The following is a 9,072-nucleotide window of genomic DNA, read 5'->3' as shown; positions in this document are numbered from 1 at the left end:
CAATTATATCCAATTATACTTATGGCTACAACGAGCATTGAGATTTTTTTTGCTATGTAAACAAAATGGCTGACATGCCAAATATGAACAGGCTATATAGATTTGAGAGAGAGATGGATAAAAAAAAAGTTAATTAAAATTAATTTCATGATTGCAACACGGAACTTAATGATTGATTTAGTTTATTTTATTTTATGTTTTGTACTTCTTGGCTAATTGCGAAGATTGGGGATGAGTGATGAAAATGGATATTTACAAACAACCAAGCCCGACCAGGATTCGAACCCGGGACTCTTGGCGTCGCAGCGCGATGTGCTAACCACTCGGCCACAGGGTCGGGCAAGTGTTGGTATATACATAGACCAAAGTTACATGGTTCTAGGCCCCATAGGAGCCGAGAAAATCAATGTCTTGGAAAACATCTAAGACAAATATCTCAATCTTTAAGAAAGTCGACTTCCGGTATCTCAAGATGTTACTTCCGGTCTGTCAAGAAAATTTTCTTAAGACAAAAATCTTAAGACGTTTTCCAAGATATTGATTTTCTCGGCTCCTAATTGAGCTAGGATGATGATTTTAGGTTTGTTGGATAGGATTCGACGTGAACTATTCGACTAGCAAATAAAATCGATTCCCACCCCCTCAAGTTTCGGAAATACAGACAATTTTTTATTTTTTTGAGAAACTTGATTTGCAGGCTTAGTTTTTGCCCTAATTCGAAAATTTTAATAGCATTCGATACAAAATTAGAAGTACTCTACAACTTATTGGAGGGATGATGACTACTGCCTACTGTTTTCGAGTTATTTTGGATTAAATTTCAAGATGTAATTTCTAAGATGTTTTGTAATTCATCAACTATGGGTTGCAGGAAAACGATTCTTGCTCTATCTGCTATCGCTCGACGAATACTATAAACATAAATAATGCTTATGGTTTGATTTTTAAAAATGGCGAGCGGAAAATAACTATGTTTTCTGAAATTATAATTTATACTTCATATGCCAAGAGGGCTGAGGGTTAGAAAAAAAAAATTGTTTGGTAGAATTATGCACACATAAATATTTTTGTGTTTTCTATACTCAAGCTTAATTATTTTTTTTCAATTATTTACAGGATTTATTAAGAAGCAAGAAGTAGCATAAATAGCACACTCCCACCAAACCCAACACTATTGTATATTATTGCACAGTATTTATTTTGTGGCACTCCACTATATATATAATAACATACCCCACAAATATTTTCAACAAGATGCAATCTGAGAAAAGTTGCCCTGTGTGCAAGATAACCATATCAAGCGCACATTTTGCAAGACACTGTCGTACCTGCGCACCTGGTAAGCGTGTAACCGCTAAAAAACCATGTCCCAGGTGCGGTATACATATTACTATTAATAATTTGAAGAGGCATATAACATCATGCAAAGTTGTCGTCGGAGCACCTGTTCCACAACCGTCGACCAGCTCGGACCAAGAGGAAAGCGGAAGCCGACTCGCCACCATCCGCCAAACGCGTCAAGCCTGTGGCGAAAGCTAACCAGTCTGCTTTTGAGCGGTTGTTAGAAGATTTTGTCATCACTTCGGAGGGCTCATGCGACGTGCGTAGCTTTTTGGAGAACGTGCGAGCTGAAATTATTTCCATCCTCGACGATGCGCTTGCAATACACTCCACCAAATTCTACGCATCGCTACGTTGCCAGTACAAGAAGCCGTCTGACGAAATTTACAGCTTCTGCCACAACACCAAGGCGAAGACGCTGCATCCGGCGGATGTCGACAACCTCGAGGTCATCTACAACCAGTTTGCCGATGAGCTGGTGGCAAAACAGGAGGAACATCAAGCTAAAGGCTCGTGAGGCTCGCCACACAGCGAACCCCCCGAGCCTTTAGCTTGATGTTCCTCCTGTTTTGCCACCAGCTCATCGGCAAACTGGTTGTAGATGACCTCGAGGTTGTCGACATCCGCCGGATGCAGCGTCTTCGCCTTGGTGTTGTGGCAGAAGCTGTAAATTTCGTCAGACGGCTTCTTGTACTGGCAACGTAGCGGCGATGCGTAGAATTTGGTGGAGTGTATTGCAAGCGCATCGTCGAGGATGGAAATAATTTCAGCTCGCACGTTCTCCAAAAAGCTACGCACGTCGCATGAGCCCTCCGAAGTGATGACAAAATCTTCTAACAACCGCTCAAAAGCAGACTGGTTAGCTTTCGCCACAGGCTTGACGCGTTTGGCGGATGGTGGCGAGTCGGCTTCCGCTTTCCTCTTGGTCGAGCTGGTCGACGGTTGTGGAACAGGTGCTCCGACGACAACTTTGCATGATGTTATATGCCTCTTCAAATTATTAATAGTAATATGTATACCGCACCTGGGACATGGTTTTTTAGCGGTTACACGCTTACCAGGTGCGCAGGTACGACAGTGTCTTGCAAAATGTGCGCTTGATATGGTTATCTTGCACACAGGGCAACTTTTCTCAGATTGCATCTTGTTGAAAATATTTGTGGGGTATGTTATTATATATATAGTGGAGTGCCACAAAATAAATACTGTGCAATAATATACAATAGTGTTGGGTTTGGTGGGAGTGTGCTATTTATGCTACTTCTTGCTTCTTAATAAATCCTGTAAATAATTGAAAAAAAATAATTAAGCTTGAGTATAGAAAACACAAAAATATTTATGTGTGCATAATTCTACCAAACAATTTTTTTTTTCTAACCCTCAGCCCTCTTGGCATATGAAGTATAAATTATAATTTCAGAAAACATAGTTATTTTCCGCTCGCCATTTTTAAAAATCAAACCATAAGCATTATTTATGTTTATAGTATTCGTCGAGCGATAGCAGATAGAGCAAGAATCGTTTTCCTGCAACCCATAGTTGATGAATTACAAAACATCTTAGAAATTACATCTTGAAATTTTAATCCAAAATAACTCGAAAACAGTAGGCAGTAGTCATCATCCCTCCAATAAGTTGTAGAGTACTTCTAATTTTGTATCGAATGCTATTAAAATTTTCGAATTAGGGCAAAAACTAAGCCTGCAAATCAAGTTTCTCAAAAAAATAAAAAATTGTCTGTATTTCCGAAACTTGAGGGGGTGGAATCGATTTTATTTGCTAGTCGAATAGTTCACGTCGAATCCTATCCAACAAACCTAAAATCATCATCCTAGCTCAATTAGGAGCCGAGAAAATCAATATCTTGGAAAACGTCTTAAGATTTTTGTCTTAAGAAAATTTTCTTGACAGACCGGAAGTAACATCTTGAGATACCGGAAGTCGACTTTCTTAAAGATTGAGATATTTGTCTTAAGATGTTTTCCAAGACATTGATTTTCTCGGCTCCTATGGGGCCTAGAACCATGTAACTTTGGTCTATGTATATACCAACACTTGCCCGACCCTGTGGCCGAGTGGTTAGCACATCGCGCTGCGACGCCAAGAGTCCCGGGTTCGAATCCTGGTCGGGCTTGGTTGTTTGTAAATATCCATTTCATCACTCATCCCCAATCTTCGCAAATTAGCCAAGAAGTACAAAACATAAAATAAAATAAACTAAATCAATCATTAAGTTCCGTGTTGCAATCATGAAATTAAATTTTAATTAACTTTTTTTTTATCCATCTCTCTCTCAAATCTATATAGCCTGTTCATATTTGGCATGTCAGCCATTTTGTTTACATAGCAAAAAAAATCTCAATGCTCGTTGTAGCCATAAGTATAATTGGATATAATTGCTAGATTTTATTTAATTTTAGGTTTAAAATCAATAAGCGTGCATAAAAAAAAACTAAATATTTTAAATAAATAAGATTCGAATAACTATGTACTTCCACTAGCCTCTGCGTTAGCACAGCGGTAGGCTTGTAATCAAGGGTTCGATACCCGTACAAGTGGTTCTTAAAACTGTAGGTCCAGTCCCGATTAGTTTTACTGTGCATAAAATAGACTTAAAACATCAAATCAATCAGTACTTCCACTAGCCTCTGCGTTAGCACAGCGATAGCCTTGTATTCAAGGGTTCGATACCCGCACACGTGGTTCTTGAAACTGTAGGTCCAGTCCCGATTAGTTTTACTGTGCATAAAATAGACTTAAAACATCAAATCAATCAGTACTTCCACTAGCCTCTGCGATGACGTAGCGATAACATCGTTGTCTTGTAATTAGGGGTTTGATACCCGGTGAGTAGTTCTTGAAACTGTAGGTCTAGTCCAGATTAGTTTTACTGTGCATAAAATAGACTTAAAAAAAAACGCCAACTCAATCAATCAATCAGTACTTCCATTAGATATTAAAAACACTTAATTCTCCTCTATTTTTCCTGTCTTCCTCTAACAATTTAACACATTTATTTTTTTGAAATATGCCCCCGCACACATATTTCCTACCTACCAACAACGGCACACGGAAGAAAAAAGTTATTCCAGCTACCAAGATGCTTGCTTCAAATATATAAAAACAGAGAGAGACGTGAAACACCTTCTATATTCTCTCTCTTTTTGCATGTTTTGTGAGTATATTTTCTTTCACAAACAAAAAAAAAAAAAAAACCAACTTATGCGAGCTAAGAAACAAAGTTACTTACTTTTAGAAATTCTCCAGAAATGCTCTTCACTAACGTTGAAACTAAAACAAAACTTTATACACTAGCGCTTTAAGTTTTTATACGGTTTTCTAATTTTTAGAAATTCTCCAGAAATGCTCTTCACTAACGTTGAAACTAAAACAGAACTTTATACACCAGCGCTTTAAGTTTTATACGGTTTTCTAATAACGTCAAAAATAATATGTTAGCCAACGCAACGTGGACCAATAGAAATCCAAGAACCAAATTCTCTAGAACATTCTCCCCCTCCCCATCTCTTTTTTTTTCTCTCTCTCTCTCTCTCTCTCTCCCCTATATTTCAGTCACGTTATTTTGCGAGTTCAAAAATTCACGAGTCATGACATCGCATCATTGTTACCTATGCTGTTAACTGGCATCACTAAAAACAGGAAGTATAACTTCCGTCGTCCCAAGGCCTACGGCAAATAGCAATCTGTGACGCACGCGATGACTATCAGAGCTATGAAATAAATAACCGGAAAATTCATTGTATTTTTTCTCTGCCACCAGACTACATATTTGTTGAATTTGTGTTATTGTGTCAACGTTGATAGTATATGCAGAGAGAGGGGACGAAATTGTCGTTTTTCTAGATATCCACAGGCAAAAGCATAATATTTTTTCAAATACAATATGACAGTCGCTTTTCGATACCGAAAAACTAAATACAATATATATATTTACAATATTAATATTTATTTAACAATATCTACCTACGAATTTGCTTCGAACGAAAACATGTCATAGAAAAACATTTTTCCAGCCGTAAATTCAAAAATTTTGGTCCCCGCGCGCGCGTGCGTGCGTGCGCGTGTGCGTGCGTGCGTGCGTGTGTGCGTGTGCGCGGCACGTCGTTCCCCAGAGAGAGAGAGGTTTACAAAAGTCGCGATATACAGAGTTGGAAAATTACAATGTGGTGCATTCGCTCATTACCGTTCCCAGCTATAAGTTTTTCTCTCTCTCTCTCTCTCTCTCTCTCTCTCTAGCCCTTGCCAACTAAAAAAAATGTAGGTAGGAGTTGGTAACACTGCGAGAAAATAGAAATCATGCCTTACAAGAAAAAAACCATTAAGGCGATTTTTATTTGATGACGTTAAACCCGTGCAGTGTTCCCATCCATCCATCTCTCTCTTTTACGGCAGTGCCGGCTCTCTTTGTTTAGTATATGCGGGTTGGCAAAAATTGCTTTATGCACTGTAAAGCAAACCTCAAGCAAAGTTGCCAGCCCCTTGCTTTAGGTTAGGTTAGACAAAAAAAAAAAGCTGTAGGTAGGCTGCCGGCTGTTTAACTCTTCCCCTCCCTCTCTTCTCTCTCTTTTTTTTTGTAAAAGGCTATGGCAAAAGTACCAGTAGGTTGGCAACCTTGCTTTAGGTTACGTTAGACCAAAAACCTTGGTGATTTTTTTTGAGTAAGATGTTGGTAATACTGTGTCCGAAAATAGGGGGGGGGGTTATGCCTTACAAGAGCAAACCATTAAAGCAAGCCCCACCGAGCTTTACTTTCGGGTGTAGTGTTGCCAACACTGCGAGAAAAAAAATTGCCTGCTCCTTGCTTTAGGTTAGGTTACCCCAAAAACCTTGGTGATTTTTTCGAGTGAGAAGCTGGTAACACTGCGAGAAAAAGGTTGCCAGCTCCTTGTTTTAGGTTAGGTTACCCCAAAAACCTTGGTGATTTTTTCAAGTAAGAAGCTAGCAACACTGCGCCATCAAATAGAGCTCATGCCTTACAAGAAAAATCCATTAAGGCAAGCTCACCACTTCAGCTCACCACAAGAGGGCGTTCAACTGTCCAAATACATCTACTATGGCCCCTCTGTCCCCCCTTGGGTGCGGGCCTGCAGACATTCGTGATTTAAATCAAATGCAGATGTAACGAACACTACTACGTGGTGGATATTTACTTGCAAACGACAAATAAATTGGCCGCAAAGATGGCAGCTGTGCGCATCCTGACGTCACATGAAACTCAACTACAGTGTAAAAAAAAGAAAGAAAAAGCATTTTCAAGCCGATGAAAATTCCAAGCAACGAATAGTCCATTATTTTTTTATGTAGTTGGATTATCCTACTTCGTTAGCTAGATAACGCAAGTTGCACGTGAATGAAATGCTGTTAAGTGTCAGAGAGAACTTGTGCAAGCTTGTGACGACGAAGCACCTCAATATCCAACAGTGGTTGAGTGGTTCTCCATGCTGATTCACCAAACCGCAAAAGTTCCAACTAGCACCCAGCAACATTATAGTGATGTCGTTTCGTCTTATCACACAGTACCGAAGGATGATAGTCACCGTGAACAGTGAGTATCTAAAGTAACTTCCTGGAGAATCGCTTTCGTCCAGCTATTCGTCGGAAACGACCAACGTGTCTGACGAGACATCAGATGGTGCTGCACCGCAACTCAATGCGCCATGTTGCAAATACAATGGACCAACTGCTTGAGACGTGGGACTGGGGGAGTGCTAATGCATCCCTCAATAGTCTGGACATGAGTTCTTGCGAGTATGCCTTGTTTCGGAAGCTAAAAGATCATCTATGAAGACGTCGCTTCAAGACCATCGATGACATAGTACAGGACAAAGACGGTCCCCCGGTGACATACCGAAAAACGATTCCCCAGATCTCGTGAGAAAATTGCCAGAAATTTGGCAACATGTGCTGTACTCGACCGGAGACTGTTACGAAGGAATATAGTAACCTTGTCCTCCACAATAATATACGTAAGTAGGCAGTTATGGGCATGAAATCACTTTTTTTAAAAATGATCCTCGTAATTAGTCATCAACTGTAATATTAAGGCAAATTCATGACTGTCAAAGTTGCGAAAAATATTGAAATTACAAATTGAGGTTTAATACCTATTTTGACTTTTCATTTTATAAAATAAAATATATTCCATAATTTTTGGTTCTTATTTGCTTGACTATTTTCGAGGTTTTATGTGCCGATAAATCCGTCCCCTAGTAATCAGGTAGCCTTTTGTGTCTTCAACAATAAAACAGTATATTTTCCGGAATTATTTAATTCGAAAATGATTTACTTTTAACGTCACTCGGTTGGCACCATAGGTGATTAGCGTATTAATAAACATGCAAAAAGATAATTCTGAGTTTCATTCGTCTATCGCTTGCAATTACGGAGTTACCTTTTCTCGAATCTTATGTGACATTGCATAAGCTTACCAATGTTGCAAACTACATTTTTCTTTTCTGAAAGGAATATATAACGTTATTGCACTGACATGCAAGGAAATATTTCATAGGTTAGGATCAACGTTCACCAGCAACAATTAAATTTGTCATTAGGCTTCAATGCATTCAAACAGGAGAGAGGGTTGCTACATGTCTGCCCTCAGGGTGGAACCGCCACTGACCATGCCGCTACATGGGTGACTGAACATGTTCACATCTTGATAAACAATTCCGTGTGTTTCAGAGCGCTTATACGACTGAGTGCCAGTATAGGGAGGGTCAGGGAGACTTCATCACAAATGGCCCCAAAGCGAAGTTCCTGTGCTCTCTTTACACAGAGACGTAGAACCTAAATCGTACATGTAATTAGTGACTAACATTGAATGTGGACTTGGATAAAGCCCGTGGAGCTTCCATTTCTTAATATTTTAATACTTTATGCGACTTGACGGTAACTGGCAAATGGCAATGGTAATAGCTCCAAGCATGTTTGTATTTCACGGGCAAATCGTCCGCGGAGCGACGGCAAGCGCACCTGGCAGGGAGAGCGCGTCTGTCGGCATCCGCGTAACTTGGCTATGTAATGAAATAAGGTTGTACAATTACATAAACAGTTACAATTAGAATAAACACAAGAGGCGTTGGAAGTGTTCTCCTCCTGCGTCCACACACTTCCGGCATTTTTCAAAAGAAATTTTCACGAACACGTATCAGTTCCTCTTCCGAAATTGCTTCAATTACTCTCCTGATATTTTCTTTCAGTTCTTCTAAAGTATGGCTTCAAGTTTAAAAGCTTGGTAGCTCGCCACGCAGACGACTTAAATGTATCTGTTTCTTGTGAAAGGCGCCTGGGGGATTTTTAAGGATTATGTTTCAATCGTGCTCTAACGTCGTCTACTTTCTCCTCAATAGGCACAAGTCGTTTCACCCTTCGCTTCTTATAATCAACAAACTCTGTTTCCCTAAAATTGTTCACAAGTTTTCGAACACTGTCTCTGTGTGGAACAGAAACATCTGGGAATTCTGCTGCGAAACACCTTTTAACTTCCTTCCCTACAAGAATTCGTAATGACGTAAGAGTCGTATATAAAAATTCGTTGTTTAAAATTGTACGGATAGCGTGGCATTATTAGACTGCAGACAAGCACCAGTATATAATACGTAATGTAAAACAAGACAATATAAAACACTTTTAAACACCTTAATACAAGGTGGTGTCATCTGATTTTCTTAGCCTATAGCTTGGGTTTTAAGTTTAACAAAGTAGGCTTTT

The sequence above is a fragment of the Lepisma saccharinum genome, chromosome 9 (assembly GCF_977018435.1).
Source record: "Lepisma saccharinum chromosome 9, izLepSacc3.1, whole genome shotgun sequence".
Classification (NCBI taxonomy): domain Eukaryota; kingdom Metazoa; phylum Arthropoda; class Insecta; order Zygentoma; family Lepismatidae; genus Lepisma; species Lepisma saccharinum.
This window is presented reverse-complemented; position numbering follows the sequence as displayed.